A 19257-nucleotide genomic window follows, 5' to 3' on the forward strand; every position below is an offset into this window, starting at 1 on the left:
GAGATCCAATACTGTCTCCATCTGTCCTCAACAAATGGGTATTTCAGATCTGATTTTGGACACCATCAGAGTTTTGGATCCAAGATTCAGGCTTCTCCCCCTTACAGACATCTCATTTTTGCTGCTTGATTGCTACGGATGCAGGTCTCTTGGCTCAGTGCTGTATGTGTCAGATAAGAGAATTTTTCTCATCTTAATTTCCCTTTGGGACAGTTTTATTCTACCTGTTTCTTCTGTAGTCTTGCTACCTCTGGAACCACAAAAAAAAAAAAAAAAAAAAAAAATCACTAGTTACTTAGCATTATTCAAGCTAGTTTTTTCCTTCCTTCATAATTGTTACGTTTTTGAACTCAGATAGTTGACTTGCTCTTATTTCTGTTGTTTTATTTGGATCATTGTTGTTATTGTTAGTTATTTGTGCTAATGTAAGGGTTTCTTTCCCCTTGCTTACAAGATGGTGGAGAAGCTCTCTGGATACCCACACAAAATGTGAGTACTGCTTAGGGGAATCACATTTGAATGAAGACGGTTTTATCTCTGCTGTATTTGGAGCCAGGGCAATTACTGAGAGACACTACAAACACATGTTTAAGGGGCTTCACCCTGCCACAGCGGGAGCAGTTCCCCTTCACAGTCTTCCTCGTCTTTTTCTCCAAAAGCAAAGAAAACTTTGAATAGGAGTAAATGCGAGAAGAGTAAGGAAAAAGAAAAGGAACAACATTAGGGGAGACATAAAGAGAGAGGCTACTCTAGAAAACGTTCTCCAGAAAGCTCTGGTCCCACCGATCCAGCACTGAAGATCCCTAAGCTGTTGAATCCGGCCTTTTCTTCAGAGTCTGTCAGAATTGGGTCTCCCACTTCTCTGTTCCCAGGCCCAGGTTCTCTTAAACCAGTAAGCCCCAGGCTCAGATCATCATTCTGCAGGAAACCTCCTTTCACAGGGTATCAAGACCCTCTTCCACTGCGTCAATCCCTAAGGGTTAGTGTGTTTCTCTAGGATCCTTTCAGAAGTGGGTGTAGATAGAATGATGAGGACGTTCTTGGGGACCCAAATCCCTTTGGAGGTTCTTCCAGGTCTGATTTCCCCATTGGTGGCTAGGGACTTGCTCCTCCTTCCCCTTTGATCGTTACCCCTTCCTCAATCCAGCCATTGATTTAGTTGCACCTGGACCAGGGTTTGCCTGTGCCGGATCCAAAGGACTGGACTTCAGTGCTGACCATTTCTCTAACCCAGACTGACTCTGATCTCAATGGGTCTAGGAGCCGAGGGGTCGGGATTGTGTGTTGGGATCAGGTTCAACTCATCAAGCCATCCTTTCCTCTTTGTGCTTTGGCCCTGGACAACTTGTCACTGGTGTCTGCTTCCTAGCCATGGTGGATAGGTTCTTGAAACTTGTCTTTGGCATGATCCTTAGATCCTATAGGGGTGGCATCTGGACCTGGACAACTTGGCACTGGTGTCTGCTTCCTAGCCATGGTGGATAGGTTCTTGAAACTTGTCTTTGGCAGGATCCTTAGATCCTATAGGGGTGGCATCTGGACCTGTCACAGCATTGGCTTTCAAGGCATATGAAAGACTGTGTTCACATTCTAAAGAGCAGTCATCCCTTCCCTGTTCAGATCTTCCTTTGCCCCCATAGAGTTCTTTGGGTCAGCCAGCCATCTGCAGTCTTGAGGCAGTTCACATTGTGGACTCCCCATCTGCTTTATCGTCTTTCCCAGAGCATCCCACTGCAGAGGATCACTGAAAGCACTGTTGCAAAAGAAGGCATGTGGACTCCCTGCAGGAGTCCATTGAAATTAGTATTTTCTGTGAAGAAGGGAAGGGGTCCCCTGGTCCGTTTTGAAGATGTTTTCTTTGATAAGCTCCTCTAACTACTCAGACGGGAAGAAGGGTGGTCTAGCTATACCACTAACAGGAGGCATAAGTATTCCTCGATGCTTTTGATGTCTGGCCCAACTACCTTTTGGGTGGTCTCTCCTGCTGACAAAGTGGTTGATCTGATTTCAAGGGGGACATAGAAGTAATGAGATGTGGTTGAACCCATTCCCAGAAGTCCAAGAAAATTTCAGTTTCCCCTAAAGATAGACCCTTTTGAACAAGGGTCCTGTGGTAGATTCTATGGTGGTGGTGGTTGGTGCCACCAAGAAGGAGCTCGCTGATGAGAATTTCACTGTCCATTCTTGTAACAAGGGAGTCCAGAGATAGGTTTGGTAAAAATGTTTATGCTTCAGTGTTCTTTATTCTCAGGATGCTGAACTATCTGGCTCATGTTATACATTTTCAGTAAAACTCTATAAAAGGATCCAAATCTCTTTCTGGGTCATTATCTGTGGAAGATAAAGCAGTTGACATGCAGTTAGCCACCCTACAGTCCTTGTCAAACATGTCTGTGCACCTTACTTGTAATGCGGTTGATGGCACGACTAGAGCAATGGACACAAGAGTAGCTGTTTGCCGGCATCCCTGGATGTCTCTCTGTGACATTGCAGAACACTTCAAGACGTCTTTTATTAATGCCTTCTATGACGGATCAACTTTGTGTGGGCCTAAAGTTAGAGAGACTATCTAAAAGCGAGCAAGAAGGCAAGACCTTGCCTGCAGTTGGAATATGCTTTTCTATCCCTCATCGAACCTTCTCTAGAAACCATAAAGTTAGTAAGAAGTTGTGGTTCCGCAAATCTCAAAGTTTTGCTCCAGATTTTTCTAGTGGTAGACCTCCAGAGGTAGAGAGAGGCATACTTGTAACCTCAGCAGAGAGGTGTACCACCTCAGAATTGGTGCTTTCAGTGTCTGTTTTCTGACAGGCCTTTCCAGTTTTCCTAAAGAGTAGTCTAAGCGCCACATTGTGGAGATAGTTGCAGAGCACTTATCTCTGCACCCCGTGGCCTAGACGTCCATTACTCAAGAGGTATGGGTGCAAAGAATCATAACTAGAGGCTATAAGATTTCCTTTCTTTACCATCTCCTTTGTTCAAGAAACTTTCCAATGTGCCACCCACTCAACAGAAAGCAGCACAAGAATTAAAAAAGTGGCTAGACAAATGAGTCATCCAGGTGGGTCCCACAAGGCCAACATAGATCCGGAGTTTACTCAAGGTTCTTTTTGATGTTGAAGAAAATTGAGCACCTCAGACCCATTCTGGATCTCAGCCACTTCAACCAATATGTAAAGCAGACGAAATTTTGGATGGCTGTGGCTCAGTCCATCCTACCTTTGTTGAGGAAAGATGATTGGATGTGCTCGAAAGACCTCAAGGATGCACAGTATCAGATAAAATGGACCGACTGCAGAAGGTTCCCCCACCTTCAGTTCAGGGCCAGTCACTTCCAGTTCAGAACTCTGATCGTTGGTCTCATCACAACCCCCCCCAGGTCTTAACAAATGCATGGCAGTGGTTGCAGCTCATCTCAGACTGTGCAGGTGTTTTTGAGTGTTCCCGTATTTGGATGATTAGCTCATAACTTGTCTCACCAGGAATCTTCTTATTCAAGCCAGATACTCCTTGCTACACTTGTGCTCCCATTTGGGAATAACACTCAATCTTACCAAAGTCAAAGCTTTAACCGTGTCAAGTGCTGCAGTTCATTGGTGCCCATCTGGATCCCAAGCCACAGATGGCCAGATTACAGTAATCAAAGATTTACCCTTTAACATCACACGATAGTTGTGCTCTCCCACCAAATAAAGCCAGTATGATTTATTCTGCACCTTCATGGCTCAGTGCAACTTCCATCACTTTAATCTTTCTGGCCAGATTGTATAGGAATGTTACAGTGGGCCATTGTAGTTCAGTGGTCAATGAGATTTCAACCCATGAACTTTCCTGTGTCCCTCACTCAAATTTGTAGAACCCATATCCAATGGTAGCTAGACTCTGTTTCTCAAGGCTTACCATTTGATGTTCTTTCTGTTTCACTGTTGCAGTCATTACATTTGGGTTATCTGCCTGCAGGTAGCCCTCAGCCGGCCTGAATACAAGAGTCTTGGATTCCTGCGTTGGATGCTATCAGGTTGTCAGGAGTATAAAACATGCAGCCGATGCCATTGCATCAGTCTTTCTTGCCGTGCGGTGCCCGAAGCAGAAGCAGTTCACAAGTGCCGGACGGCAGACTCCTGAAATTTTCATTTTCGAGTTTCAGAACCGAAGTCTTCAAAAAAGCTAAGTACCCTGTTGGGGATCCTTTTTCTTTCTCTTAACCGTTGTCAGTAAAAGTTAACAATTGTCTTACCTGTGGAACGCAAATACCTCCTAAAGGTTTTCATTCGTACTGCATTACTTGCTTAGGCCCAGACCACGACTTCCATCGCTGTCTGTTTTATGCTTTATTCCACCCCCGAACTATTCGTCGTCGGTCTATTTTTGCAGCAGATTATTTTGGTACTCGGTATAACTATCCAGAAATGGCTTCAGTAAGCCATCAGACTACCGATATTCCGAAAAAACATAAGGATAAAGACAGAGAAAGACCACATAGGTCCAAAACTGCCGATGATGCTTCTGTTAAGCTAGTCACCAGTTTGCCGGTACTCAGTGAGGCGCTTTCGCAGCCCCTGATACCCGCTACTTCAGCTTCACAAGCATCTACTGAGACCCATTCGGAGTCCGGTATGCCGCAAGATGCTTCTTTGACTATGGAACCTGCAGATGTCTCTACCTTGGATGGGTCCAGAGCCACTGTGCAGGTACTGGCTTTTGAGGGTGTATTCAGGCCTACAGATTTGCATTTTAAACAGATGCCATCTTCTTCATCCAGGCCTAAAACTCGAGCCACGCCTAGAAAACCAATGTCCAAACCTCATGGTCAGGCCCATATGCCTAAAAAACAAATGCTTAGAATGGCTGAAGACCTTATTACTTTAATTAGGGGAAGCCAGCCTTCCTCCTCTAAGAGACCTAGAACTGATTTTCCTTCTGATTCTTCGGATCAGGATTCTGATATTTCTGTTTCTTCTAATTACCAGGATTTGCCCTTCTCTATCTATGAGGATTTTGATGGCGAGGATTCCATTCCCTCTGCTTCCCCCTCCAGAAGATTTTTCTTTTGGTGAAACCATGCACACTTTTAGGGAACATTTCCGCTAGGAAAGTGTTAAGAGAAAAGTTTTAAAAACATACTGTTTGTCTTTTTCCTCTTCTTGCAAAGTGAACTTGTTATTTGCTGGGATATGCCTATCAAAGATGGGCCTCATCTGTGAACAAAATGCAGCATTGCTTATAAACTTGAATAATAACTGTTTTCTGCTTTTCAGAATAAAGAGACTTGGTTATAGCTTAGTGAAGCCTGGGATAAGGACGCAAGCCGAGTAAGAGTTAATTTACTGAAGCAGGCTGTGTGTCCTGGAAAACTTGAGCTACCATTGTTGAACTGAACATTCTGTACTTCTCGAACATTCTGCACTAACTGTTGGTTTGAGGTAATTTCTGATAAACATGTTTACCACAGGTGTTTTCCATAGCCAACTGTCAACGGTCAGAAATGTAACAAAAAGTTGTTTTGCTTGCAGTATAAAAGTTGATGTCAGTAAACAAGTTGACCAGAGGGAGGAGATCATCTTGGCCAACATTATGTGTAATCTGGTTAGCTGCTAATAAAGAAGTTTTTCATCACCTGAGACAGATGTGACTCGTTTGAATTTTTCTTCTGACAGAAAGCCAGGATTACTCTGACTTCAAAAACAGGCTTAGGGAATTCTTACTCCTTCCTCAACATAGGCCTTTAGCTGTCCCTCCTGTTCTGGACATTGTAGATGATGCCTTCTTGGAATCTAGTCTGTCCCCACTTTACCTCCAGCTCCCAGAAAACCTGACAGGTATTAGAGTACCTGACTCTCACAAATTCCTCTTCAAGAATCCTACTGCGGATCCAGAGACCATTTTCCAAGGACCAAAGGGCATTAAGGCTACTGCTACCAAAAATCCTACCCCTTCTGATAGGGATTCTAGAGCCTTGGACAGATGGGGTAATAAGATGTACACTTCTGCTACTTTGGCAATTAGGGCTTTAAATTGCCAGTTTCATATGTTAAAGTACCAGCAGCATATTATGGGACTACTTAAACAGAACATAATGTTGATTCCCGACTGTGCTGAACACAAAGAATTACAGGATTTAATGCATTCTGCTGAACAAGTTGGTAAACATCCTTTGCAATGTGGTCTTGACTCTTTAGAAGCGTCTTGCAGGGCTGCAGTCATTGGGTCTGTACTTAGAAGGCATGCTTGGCTTAAGGAGCAAAACTTGCCAGATCATGTTAAAGCTAAATTACTGGATGCTCCCTTAAACCAAAACCACCTATTTGGCAACAAAGCAGAAGTCCTCCTCAAAAAGATGGAGGAAAAAGCTAAATCTGTGCAAACTGTTAAAGATTTCCTGCAAGTACAGCCTCCCGGATTTAGTAGGCATTGGCCTTCAAAGAATTGGTCCTTTCCAGTCTCTTCCAGGCCTTCTCAGTCCAAACCCAGGAACAGCAGCAGACCACCTTGGTTACAGTCTCAAGCTGCACACAGGCCTAAGCAGTGGAGGGCTCCCACTTCCAATGCAGGATGTAGTAAGACACCTCCCTATGGAAAAATGTCACAATGACTTAACCTTAACCCTTCCAAGCCCTTCTCAACTGCCTGCTCCCTTAGGAGGAAAGCTTGCCCTGCATGCAAAAAACTGGGAACTCATTACCCAGGACAAATGGGTTTTAAATATAGTTTTCCAAGGATACAGGTTCCACTTCCACACCCTATCCAACCCCAAACAGTTGGCCAGACCTACCCCCAAATCAGTGGGCAGAGGCTCAACAGCAGGTTCTCTCTCTTCTAAGTATTAGGGCTATTCAACCTGTCCCAGCAGAAGAAAGGGGGCAAGGTTTTTATTTAAGACCTTTCCTGGTACCCAGAAAAGACAGCTCCTGGTGTCCTATCCTGGACCTCTCTATTGTATACACTTTTTTGGTAATCCCAAAATTCAAAATGCTAACACTTCAACAGCTGCTTCCTATGTTAGGCAAAGATGCCTGGTTGTCAACCTTAGACTTTAAGGAAGCTTATTTGCACATTCCAATAAGGGAATCTTGCAGGAAATACCTACGCTTCAGGGTAGGCTCCATGCACTATCAGTTCTCTGCACTTCATTTTGGCTTGTCTACTGCGCCCAGGGTATTCACAAAGTGTCTAGCTCCAGTCATTGCATTTTGCAGGCAGAGAAATATTTCAAATATACCCATACCTGGACGATTGTCTGATTCAGGCAAAAAGCCAGGACTTGCTCTTAAAACATCTGGCATTCATAAAGAAATTTCTAAACTCACAGGGGTACACCATAAATGAAAAGAAATATCACCTTGTACCCTGCCAACAGATTGTATTCCTGGGAGCAAGCTTGAGCACAACTTCCCAGATGGCTTACCTCACTCCAGAGAAACAATTTTATTTGACAACCTACTTCAAACTACTGACCACAAAGACCCAGCTATCTGCAAGGAAAATTTTGCAAGCCCTGGGGTTCATGGCCTCTTGCATTCTACTAATTCCATATGCAAGACTGCATATGAGGAAACTACAGTGGTATCTAAAAAGCCTATGGTGTCAACATTCTCAGGACCTGGAATCAATGATTCCTATCATTCCTTGTATAAAGACAGAGTTCCTTTGCTGGGCAGAGGCCTGCTACCACAACAAGGGGCTCCCTTTCACTCTACCCCCTGCCACCCAAACCCTAACGACCGACACATCAGACTATGCATGGGGGGCTCACTTGGCAGAGCAATGCAGTCAGGGCAAATGGAACCCGAGTCAGATGCGCCTGCATATCAACCAAAAAGAAATGTTAGCTGTACAGAATTCCCTGACAGCCTTCAAAGACCACATCCTTCCAGGACAATTATTGGTAAAGAGACAACACCACAGTTATGTGGTACATAAACAGGCAGGGGGGAGCCCACTCGTACCCTCTCTGCGGACTAGCCATGACTCTGTGGATAACGGCCTTGAGCTACCAAGTGCACCTACAAGCTCAATTCCTGCCAGGCAAGCTAAATTCACTGGCAGACGACCTAAGCAGAAATCTCATGGACCCACAAGAATGGAAACTGGAACCAAAAATATTCAAAGTCTTGAGGAACAAATGGAGAACTCCAGAGATAGACCTGTTTGCCTTCCCTCAGAACTACCAATTGGACAAATTGTGCACAAGAACTTCCCACAGTCAAGCTTGGAAAGTGGATGCCCTGTCCTTCACCTGGAAAAGCCTCTCGGTTTATGCCTTTCCCCCCTCTGCCTCTCCTCTCAAAGGTTCTGCTAAAGATCAAACAGGACAAGCCAAGAACAATACTGATCACACCAGACTGGCCTTGTCAGCACTGGTGTACCCCCCTCTTGCACAGTATGATACTGCTGGAGCCATGGCACTTACCTCAGACACCTTCCCTGCTGTCCCAGCAGGTGGGCCAGATTCTGCACCCTCAGCTTCAAACTCTGAACCTTGCAGCCAGGCTAATTCCTTGAGCTCTGCAATAGCATCCCCCAGTAAGCAGGTGCTAGATGTCATTCTGGAAGCAAGGAGGCCTATGCTGAAAAGTGGAAAAGATACTGTTCCTGGAGCCAGACTCAGGGGATGGGCACAACGGTGCCCAGCTTACCTCATATTCTTCAGTACTTAGCAGAAATGCTCCACAAGGACCTATCCTTCTCATCTATTAAAATTCATGCCTCTGCCATTTCAGCACATTGTAATACTGAACCACTCCTCTTCTTTTACCCCCTGTTAAAGCAATTCCTCAAAGGAGCTAAAAATTTAAGACCCCCCCCAGGCGAGCCCCTACTCCAGCCTGGGACCTTAACTTTGTATTGGAAAAGCTCACTCTCCCTCCATTTGAACCAGCTGCAACAGCAGAGTTGAAATTCCTTTCTTGGAAAACGGCCTTCCTTCTAGCCATCACTTCAGCAAGAAGAGTGTCTGAATTACAGGCCCTCATGGCAGTGGAGCCCTTCATTATCTTCCATGCAGACAGGGTTTCCCTCAGGACCAATCCTTCCTTTATGCCCAAGGTGGTGTTTAGTGTGGCCCTAAATCAGTCCATTCATTTGCCTACTTTTTTCCTGAATCTGCAAAACAAAGGAGAATGAATACTGCACTGTTTGGACTTGCACAGAGAACCTAGATTTTATTTGCACAGGACTAAGCCTCTCTGAAAATCTGAACAGCTGCTAGTTGGCTTTGCTGCAGGGGCAGAGGGGAAGGCCATTTCAAAGTAAACCATTTCTAAATGGATAGCCCATTGCATTCATTCATGCTATAAGCACCATGGAAATCCTACCCCACAGGGGATAAGATCACATTCCACCAGGGTTGCATCTACCTCTACAGCCTTTCTCAGAGGAGTCCCTACCTGGGACATCCTAGAAGCTGCTACCTGGAGCTCTGTACATACCTTCACCAAGCATTGTCACACGCCTATTTTTTCTAAATCCAGAGATGGTTTTGCCACTGCAGTCTTGCATGGCTTAATAGCTGGCCCTAATGCTCTCTTCCTCCTCCCTTCCTTAGCTTTGGGAATCGACCCAAATGTAATGACTGCAACAGTGAAACACGAAGAACATAGTACAGTTGTGTACACTTACCATAAATGTAGATGTTCGAGTGTATTCTCTGTTGCAGTCCTAGTTACCCTCCCTCCAGTCCCCTGACTTCTCTTGGCTCTACCTTTCCTTCTTGTAATAAGCTTTCTGGTGTATTTGCTTTTTGATGGAGGTGTAACATAACTTATAATTGCTTCCCATTGTGGGGGCACCTGACATCTGGGGCAAGAAAAACTGGTGTAATGGCGTCAGCTGCATGTTTTATACCCCCTGACGAACTGACGTTATGGAAGAAGAGAGAGCATCCAACACAGGAATCCAAGACTCTGGTATTCAGGCTGGCTGAGGGCTACCTGCTGGCAGATAACCCAAATGTAATGACCGCAACAGTGAATACACTCGAACATCTAAATTTATGGTAAGTGTACACAACTGTACTTTCTCCCTTCTCCCCAGGCCATAGTGACCACAGACACTTCCTAACTGGGGTGGAAAGCATTTCTTGGGAAAGACCATCCAGGGCACATGGGCTCCCATAGAGGCCAGTCTTTACGTTAATGTCTTGGAGATGAGGGCAGTCCTGATAGCACTTCAGACTTTACATGATTCCGTCCCCAATGGTGTGATTGCCATCCAGACAGCATATCTGTTTGGTACATCAACAAACAAGGGAGAACACATTCTTACCCTTTATGTCAAGAGGCCATGAGAGTTTGGTAGTGTGAGATGTCTTTAGTGTTTTCTGATAGCCGTGCACATCCTGTGAAAGTCCAGTGTTTTGGCAAACAAGTTAAGCAGATCTGTTCTACCTTATGAGTGGTTTTTCTACCTTTAAGTGCCAGAACAGATTTTCAACTACTGGGGTCAGCCTTCCTGGCATCTGTTTGCCTCCCTCTCCAGCACCAAATCCAGCAGCTATTTTGCCCTGATCTCTCAAGAGAAGGGAGCCTCCGATGGACACTCTTGTCCACCCCCCCCCCAATCTGCCTTTTATAATTATCCTCCCACTCCTCTCATTACAAAGTGTTTGAAGAATGCAATGTGGAGCAAAGCTATGGGGATCCTCAGTCTCATTTGGGCTTCAACAGGTGTGGTTTCCCTTCCTCTGGTTTCATTTGATTCACCCTTCATGGCCGCTGGACCTGGTTCCAGATCTTCTCTCTCACCCAGACATTGAAGTTCTCAAATTAACTACATGGTTTCTCCATTTCCCATAATGGTCAGAGAAGTCCAGGCCTTCATGTCAGTTAGGACATATTTTGATCTCTTCACAAAGATTCTCAAGTGGAAATGTTTGCAAGAGTAAATGGAAAAGATTTTCAGTTTTGGCCTGAAGTAGGAGTTTAGATCCCTTTTCGCCCCCCCCCCCCCCCCCCCAGGCTGTTTTGGATTTTCTGGGTAGCCTTCATGGTTGAGGGAGTTGCTTTACTATTAAAGTTGAACTGGCAACTATTTCCAGTTTTCATGTTAGAAAAAAATGATCACCAACTGTTTATTTGAAGTTGGCTAAGATCTTCTCAAGGGGCACCTTCCTTCTCCTCTCAGGGGTCCTGTCTTTCCATGGGGCACTACATGTTATTCAGGCTTTGATGAGACCTCCAGTTGAACCTGCAGCAGCAGTTGAGTTGAACTATCTCTGATGGATAACATTGTTTCTTGTGGCAGGTACTTCCACTTGAAGAGTTTGGAACTTCACTCCCTTTCTTGTAAACTCCCTTGTTTGGTTTTCCACAAGGAGAGTGTAACATTGAGAACAAATCTCTCCTTTCTCCTGAAAGTGGCCTGAGAATCATCACTGAACCATTGCCTCAATCTTGTTTTCTTTCCTTATTTTTCTATTAAGGGGGAGTACATTCTACATCTTTGAACCTGCATTGACAACTCAGATTTTATTTGTATCGCACTAAGGACATCAGAATGATTGACCAGTTGTTTGTATCCTTCTCCCTAGCAACATTTTGTAAAGAAGTATCCAAAGTGACTCTTTCACATTGGCTATCTGAGTGGATTTCATATGTTTATAAGGAGAAGTGACTGTCTTTGCCTTGTACTCTTAAGGCTCATTCTTCTAGGTCAGGTGCTACATCAGCTGCATTTTTCTCAAAAGTGACAATTGATATTTGTGCAGCAGCTGTTTGGTCTATTGTTCATATCTTCATATCTCCTGCAATCTAGGTCCAGTGCATCTTTTGGTTCAGCCATCCTCCAGAGTATCCTTTCATGAGTCCTCCCAAGAATTATGGTAGCTGGGGATTCTGTCCCAGTAGTTGAGGATGGACAGGAGAGACAACATCATACAAAAATGATGTGCTTACCATAATGATAGATTCATGTCTGCTTCAGTCATCCAGTTGTCATATTCTCTTGTTACTGGAGTGATCATACTGACTTATTGGCTGCCTGGTCATGTCCTTGTCAGGTGCTGTATTTCAGGAGTTATTTTGGCTTCTTTATAATTTATTTCCTCTTGGAGGAGGTGCTATGGTTCTATAGGAAATGAGCAAACTCGCTTTGAGGTAAATTGGTATAAGGAGGGGATAATGGGTAAAGGAAGGAACCCTAAGTCTTGGATCCAAAGTCTGAAAGTGTCCAAAGTAGGATCCAGTCATATCTGAAGTACTCATTTGTTGAAGAGATCACACAGATTTATTACTCAAGTAAGTACATAACTTTCATTTTTGTAAGGTATTTCATGTAACTGTTAACTGGAAGAAGGCAAAATTCTTGCCAAGAGAATGATTCGGGTAGAGTTTTGGTAACACAGGTCTTCCACTTAATTTTAATGCCATGGTTCACAGGACACTTTTTTCTGTAGGTGATTTTTTTCTCCCCTTCTCTCATTCTGACAGTCATCCCAGTGTCCCACATAGATGTGGCTCAGCATATAGGTAAGGGCATGGCATCCAGATCTAAGGATGTCTTAGTACCACTGTACTCTGCCCTCATCAGACCAGTAATCAAGTACAATGCACCCTTTGGCATGTACCTCACCAGGCTCCTGCAGCAGTTGGAGCATCCTTAGAGGTCTGTCACAGAAAAAAATACAAGCTGTAACCATCATATCATATGCAGACTGATTAAAAAGCCCTGTCACTGTATTCAGTTTCCTACCAGTTACTGATGGGTGATCTATGCCTGGCCTACAGGGCAGTCTGTGACCCAGCCTTATGGAAATTTTGTTTGTTCACAAAACTAACTGCTCCAATGATCTAAACCTGATCTGTGACATAAATAGATAATGCTGGAGAGACAAATGTGTCCCAGAGATTGCTCATCCTGTGGAATAGGCTTCCTATTCATGTAAAGCAGAGCACTTCCCTCACCCTCTTCAAATGCAGTTTGGACCAGTGGATGGGAAGTCGCAAATTCAGTCTGAGGGTGGTGTCCATGTCCCTTATGGACAGAGGCACTCTGTTAAAAAAAAAAAAAAAAAAATTAGCAAAACCCAGCTAGTTGACCCTGGTTATCTTCCTGTAGGGATAGAAAATTAAGTAAAATCTGGGTAAAACCAGCTAGTCTTGTAAGGGCTGTTGGTCTGTTAGCCTAGTAGTCACCTGTGAACCTATGAACATCCTTTTTCTGGGTCTACCAGCTCGCCTATCCTACCCCTGGTCCAGTTGTCAAATTATACACCAGGGTCAGTGATGATTTTAAGGACGTCTCGGTAGGAGGGGGGGTCAGCACTGCCCTACATCAAACTTTTTTTTCTTCTTTTTGACCTACCTATTTTGCCCCTTCCCCTTCCAATGAGAAAGATCAGTAGTACATCGAAGGGGCGGGTGTGTAATGGAGATGTGTAGTTTCAGTTTTCATGAGGGAAATCGCACTGACTCCCTATATTTCTGAGTGCATCCAACCTTCTCCACCCCTCAGGAGAGGGAAATGGAACATGGCCATTCATTCCTCTCCCTCCCTGCTTGGCTTCTTTTGGGCATGAGCTGCTAATCGAATGCCAGTCACCTGGGTCACAGTAAAGGCTCGTTCCTCTCAACAAGGAGACAGAAGCCACTTTGCTGTGCTAATTATTTGTGTGTATACAATAATTTTATCAGATGTCCAAGGATGTATTTTTATGCAAGATACATGAAGGAAAAGTGGAGGTTTGTTAGTGTTCGTCTAGTTTGCTTTACTTCATCTGCAGTACATTTAAATGTATTTCATAGGCAGAGATGTGAGGAGATTTTGCTGACCTTCATAAAGCTGTATTGCCTACCCAAGACCAGTGTATAGCCTCGTTTCATTTTATGCATTTTTGTGCTGGATGTCTATTTTAGATGGACTTTGAAGAATGTACTTAAACTAAGTCTCCCAAATTTCAGCTCCTTTCTTTTTGATCACTGTTATTAAAGGAGTATATTTTCAGAACTGGAGGCAGTCGTTACCTATTTGCTTCCAGTGATTTGATTATGTTCATAGTGTTCATCTCAAAGGGATTTTCAATGCCTTAAATACACAGATGACACAGTCCTGTTGGAAAATAACGACCTAAACATTTTGTTTATACATTTAACTGAGTAGGCCCACTGAATACAAGTGTCCCTTTTTAAGGTGACACAGCAGTACTGTCTGGTGTATTGAATCTGGGCATGGAGTTGCCCATTAAGCAGATCAAGGTGAAAAGAATCAAACCCTTTACCTTTGACTGCATCTTAGAGTCTTAATCCTAATCACTAATTGCCCCAGTTCATATTCTGCACTGAGCACAAGCTACAGACTATTCAATTCTGCATTCTTGTTTTTTCTAGGTTAATTGTTCACCCTCCCCCTTTTAAAGTAGTTGCTTGTTTTCATTGTATATTTCCTTAAACGTCTAATTGTTTGTTTTCATTGTATTTTTCATTAAACATCACACTGTGTTAAGACTGTGGCAAGGTCGATGCAAATACGAGTACACTTTTGTATAGAAGCAGAAAAAAAAAATTCTGAGCGTCAGGCAATTGTGGGAGCAAATAACCTAGCAATCAAAACACTGAGGGATATTTAGAGACATTTGAGCTCTCAGTTCATGTAATTTCAGGGCATCTTCCACATGCCAAACTGTCAGGAAGCTGGGGCTGACCTAACTAAAAGACAATTTTGCGTGTAAAACCTCTGCTTCTGAGGCTTTTGAGGATCGATTGCTTTCCCTTGTTGGGTAGATAAGTTCACTTTAGGGTAAAGACTTACATTTTCTTAATGTTGTTGCTGTTTTATTACTTTTCTCTTCAGGAAAGTTGTATTAAAGCTGGGAATGTTGTGTTTTAATGCACTGTTATGTATTTTTAAACAGAGTACTCTTTTTTCAGTCAGTTTAAAAGTGGTGTAAAGTAACTGAAAACAGTTTTTGTCATTGAAGAAATTTTGTTCATTTTACGTTTGTGGGGCTGATTTAGTGTTTTAAAGTGATTTGTGTGTGTTTTCTGTAAAAAAAAGGTAACGTTTATGGACTGGTAGTATTTTCCAGCAATTGCTGCTTGTCTTCCTTGGGAAAGAGGTACCATTTTCAGCTTGACCATAGAACAAGCTACCCAAGCCCATTGTTGGTCCTCCTTCCAGCCACAAAAAAGCAAATAGCCATTGCCACTGCAGCAGGCTAGCAATTTGCCTCAGGTGGGTGACTCTCTTGTGGCCATTTATTGTACCTCAGACCACTCATCTTTTACCTCGGATCCTTCTGGTGTAGCACCTATGGACCAGGGGTTAGCCATGGCCTCTGCGACTGTTTTGGTCCCCTCAGTGGGCTAAGAAGAACTACTCTTGTTGGTCCTGGGTGAGGGAACAGGGAAGTTTTTTTCCCCTGTTGTATCAGAATGGTGTGCCCATACCTGGGGGAGCTGCTGCTGCCATTAGTAAAACATTTGTCCTAATTTTTCCTATCGAAAAAAAAAAAAGCATGGATCTTCTCAGTTTTCTTTAGATAGGAGTAGTTTACTGGGTGTAGCTCAGGGTTTAATTCAGACTATTGATCCTTCTTGTAAAGTAGTTTCTGGTAAAAGTGATTCCTGACAAGATTAAAATTTTTCCAGAATTTCTGATTCAGACTCTGTTTTTGATTCTTCTGGTGGTGGTTCTGTTTTTCAGAAACAAGTGCAAGTATGTGCTAGAGTTTTCAGTGGGAGATTCAGTGTCTCAGAAAACTCCTGATCTGAAGTAGTTAACTTCATTTGTGCATCAACCTATGGGTTATCGGATCAATATCGGATCCGAGCCGGCAGTTTCCAACAGCGAAGATCTGAGCTCCAAGCTCCTCCCCCTACCCATAATCCCCTGCCTTAGTTTGCCGCGGTTACACCAGCAGCTTGATCTCGAGCTTACAGGCCTAAGAGAGCGTTTTTCTGTGAGAAAAATCTTTCTTTTTTTGGATTTAGCTAAAGTTTGTGTGTGAAGTTGTGGAGTGTGTGTTTTAGGATAGTTACCTTAAAGTAGTCGTTAGATTCCCTTTTTTCGTATTACCCCCCCCCCTTTTTTGTGAGAGCGTTAGGGTGTGTGTGGTTTTGGGGCCTAGTGAGTGTGTTTTTAGTTTACCATGGCAGAGGCCCCCAAAACTATTTTTTCTAAATGTACCGAGTGTGGCCATAAGCTCTCCCCAGCGGATGGCCACACTCGGTGCGTTTTATGCCTTGGGGTTGAAAACCTGTCATCCGGCTGCACTATTTGTGCAGCGTTCAACCCCAGGGCTCTCAAGGACTGGAGGTCAAAGCTAATTCTGGCGGGACTTCTGCCCCTGGACTCGCTCCGGCCTCCTGTCCCCCCGTGGCTCCTGCCGCGGCTGTGGCAACGCCTTCTGCTACTTCCCTTCCCTTGGCCGGGACTCAACCTCCCACCTTGGGTCAAGAGGATAGGGAAGCCAGAAGAGAGAAGCACAGAGAGAAGCATCACAAGCGATGGGCCGAAGCCTCTACATCAGCTCCACCAGCCAAGCGGGCTTCTCCCCCCGAGACCTCCGAGCCTTCTCCTTTCTGGCTCCGTTCACCCTGCTTCTCGCCGGAGCCGGAGGAGGAGGAGGCCCGGTCACCTTCGAGGTCATCTAGGCGGCACTCCCGTCCCACCTCGGTGGCCTCTTCTAAGTCCACAAGAAGTTTAACTGATGCAGACTTTGACCAGATGATGCAAAGGTTCCTCCAGGCCCAGCTGCAGATGGGAGTGCTCCTGCCCCCCCCCCTCGGGGGGGGGGGGCTCGACCCCATGTTTTGTCCCGATTGCTCCTTCCCCCGACCCGCTTCCCAGGTTTGGGGTCTTCGGAGCTGACTAGTGTTGGAGCCGGGGGACTGTCGGCGCCGATAGTCGAGTGCTTCGGCGCCGATGGCACCCTCGAGTCTGTTGGGTCCCTTTTCTGCAGATCCGAGCTCTCGGAGCCAAGAGCTGAGCTTCAGATCTGAGACGGTTAGTATGCCTTCGGCTCCGTCCAGTTCGGAGCATACTGCCCCTTCGGATCCGATCACCTCGGCGTCGGTTCCGATCCGTGCGTCAGATCCGAGGGAGGGTCTGCTCTCGGATCCTAGGGAGAGCAGCTCTCCTTCGGCTTTCGACGTGGTGGAGAGGGTTCTGTCGAGGGACTCCTGGCCCCCGGCCCTAGCTACGGCTCCACCCTGTACTCCCTCTCAGACGGGCTCGACTTCCGTCACCCGGCCCCAGGGACAGCCTGCTGTTACGTCCCAGATTGTTCCCTTGTTGGAACAGGATGTGGTTGGTGAGGCCTCCTCGGACAGCCCCCCCCCCGAGGAAGTCCCTCATAAATGCAAGTGCAAAAGGAGGCACTTGGACTCCCCTGAGTCCTTGACAGAGGACACAGACTTGGAGGAAGTGGAAGGCTCTCCAAGTTCATCCCCCGAAGACGTCTTATTTGGAGACATCATGGAGATGCTCAGGATCAGAGGGGGGTGGTCTGCCCCAAAGCCTACCTCGGACGAGTCTGTGTTTCTGGAGGTGTTTGAAGCAGGCCCGTCTACCTCTTGGGTGTCCCCTCCAGCCGACCCCCTGGTAGACCTAATCACTACCAGGGCATGGAAGGAGCCGGACACTGTGGAGCCCGTTCCCAAGAGGCCGGACAGAATTCTTAGCCCCCCTCAGACAGATGTATTGGAGTAAGGGGACCCCCGTAGATGCCATGTTGGTGGCGGCTGCCACTAAAAGGGAACTAGCCCAGGAGAGTCCCATGGTCCATCCTCCTGAGAAGGAGTCTCGGGCGATGGACCGCTTGGGGAAGCGGGTGTTTGCTTCAGCCACCTTCTCGGTAAGGTCACTGAACTGTATGGCACCCGTGATATGACTCTAGTGGGATCTTATTAAAGAGTACGCTGGTTCACCCCCAGAGTCAATGTCGGCAGAGGACAAACAAGTGTACTCCACCTGAATGGCCACTCTCAGGTCTATTTCCAATACCTCTATGCGGCTACTATCCCATGCTACAGAAGGAGCCGCTAGAGCTAGTGGAGTGGGTGTCGTCCTAAGGCAACAGGCGTGGCTCCGCCACTGTGATTTCGCTGAACCCTTTAAGGCATCATTCGCTAATGCCCCATTTGATGGTTCTGCCTTCTTTGGCAAGAACGTACGCGACACCTTGGTCCAGAGCGAGAAAGATGGGAAGACGCTGTCTGCTGTCTTGGTCCGCTTCTCTGCTCCCCAGAGGTCCTTCTCCAAGAACCAAAAGGGACAGAAGAAGATGTGGTTCCGGAAATCTCAGCAGTCCCGTTTCGCTTCGGACCTCCCATCCTTCAGAGGCAGAGGAGGACAAGCTGGACGCCGCCCTAGAGGCAGAGGGGGCCCAAAAAACTTTGGGTCCAGAGAACCTTTCTCTGATCGGCCCATGCAGCAACCCTGAAGGGTTACCCGACTGCTCCACTCTGGAGGCAGTCGGGGGGCGTTTCTCGAGGCACCAAGCAGCTTGGGAGTCCATCACGACAGACCACTGGGTGCTTCGGATTATATCCAGAGGCTACGAGATTCCGTTTCTCCATCCCCATCTCAGACCCAGATCCCTCACCGATGTCCCACCCGATCAGAGGGAGGCCGCAGCCGCAGAAATTCAGCAGCTGCTAGAAAAAGGAGCGATCCAGCACATCCCCCCAGCACATCCCCCCAGACCAGTACGGATCAGGCTTTTACTCCAGGTTGTTCTTGGTGCCAAAAAAGACGGGGTACTTAAGACCAATCCTCGACCTTTCCCTCTTGAACTTGGCAGTAACCAAAGAAAAGTTCCGCATGGTCACCCCTTCAATCCATTCTCCCCCTCTTGCAGGAGAACGACTGGATGTGCTCCATAGACCTCAAGGATGCGTACTACCACATCTTGATGGACAGACGACCCAGGAGGTTTCTCCACTTCAGGCTAGGAGCCAGCCATTACCAATTCAGGGTCCTCCCCTTTGGTCTCACCACAGCCCCCAAGGTGTTCATCAAGGTGTTAACTGTGGTAGTGGTCCACCTGAGACTCCAGGGAATTCTGGTCTTTCCATACCTGGACGACTGGCTCCTGACCGCCCCCACAAGGCATCTACTCTGCACGGCCAGGAATTATTTTCTTCACCTAGCTCCCCAGCTGGGGATCACGATCAGTGTGGGAAAATCTTCCCTTCTTCCGACTCAGGTCATAGATTTCATCGGTGCCAGGTTGAACACAAACCAGCTTATAGCCTTCTTGACTCCGGACCGGTTGCAATCTCTAAAACTCCATGTGCAAGCCGTTCTTCATTGCCCAGCCCCTCC

General features: G+C 45.9%; 1 protein-coding gene across 1 annotated transcript in view; it reads left to right on the forward strand.

The window, feature by feature from the left end:
- SERINC5 (serine incorporator 5) overlaps positions 1–19257 on the forward strand; it is a 1123885-nt gene that overhangs the window by 743921 nt on the left and 360707 nt on the right. The window lies entirely within an intron of this gene.

The sequence above is a fragment of the Protopterus annectens genome, chromosome 2.part2 (genome assembly GCF_019279795.1).
Source record: "Protopterus annectens isolate FY-2018-M chromosome 2.part2, PAN1.0, whole genome shotgun sequence".
Lineage (NCBI taxonomy): Eukaryota > Metazoa > Chordata > Ceratodontiformes > Protopteridae > Protopterus > Protopterus annectens.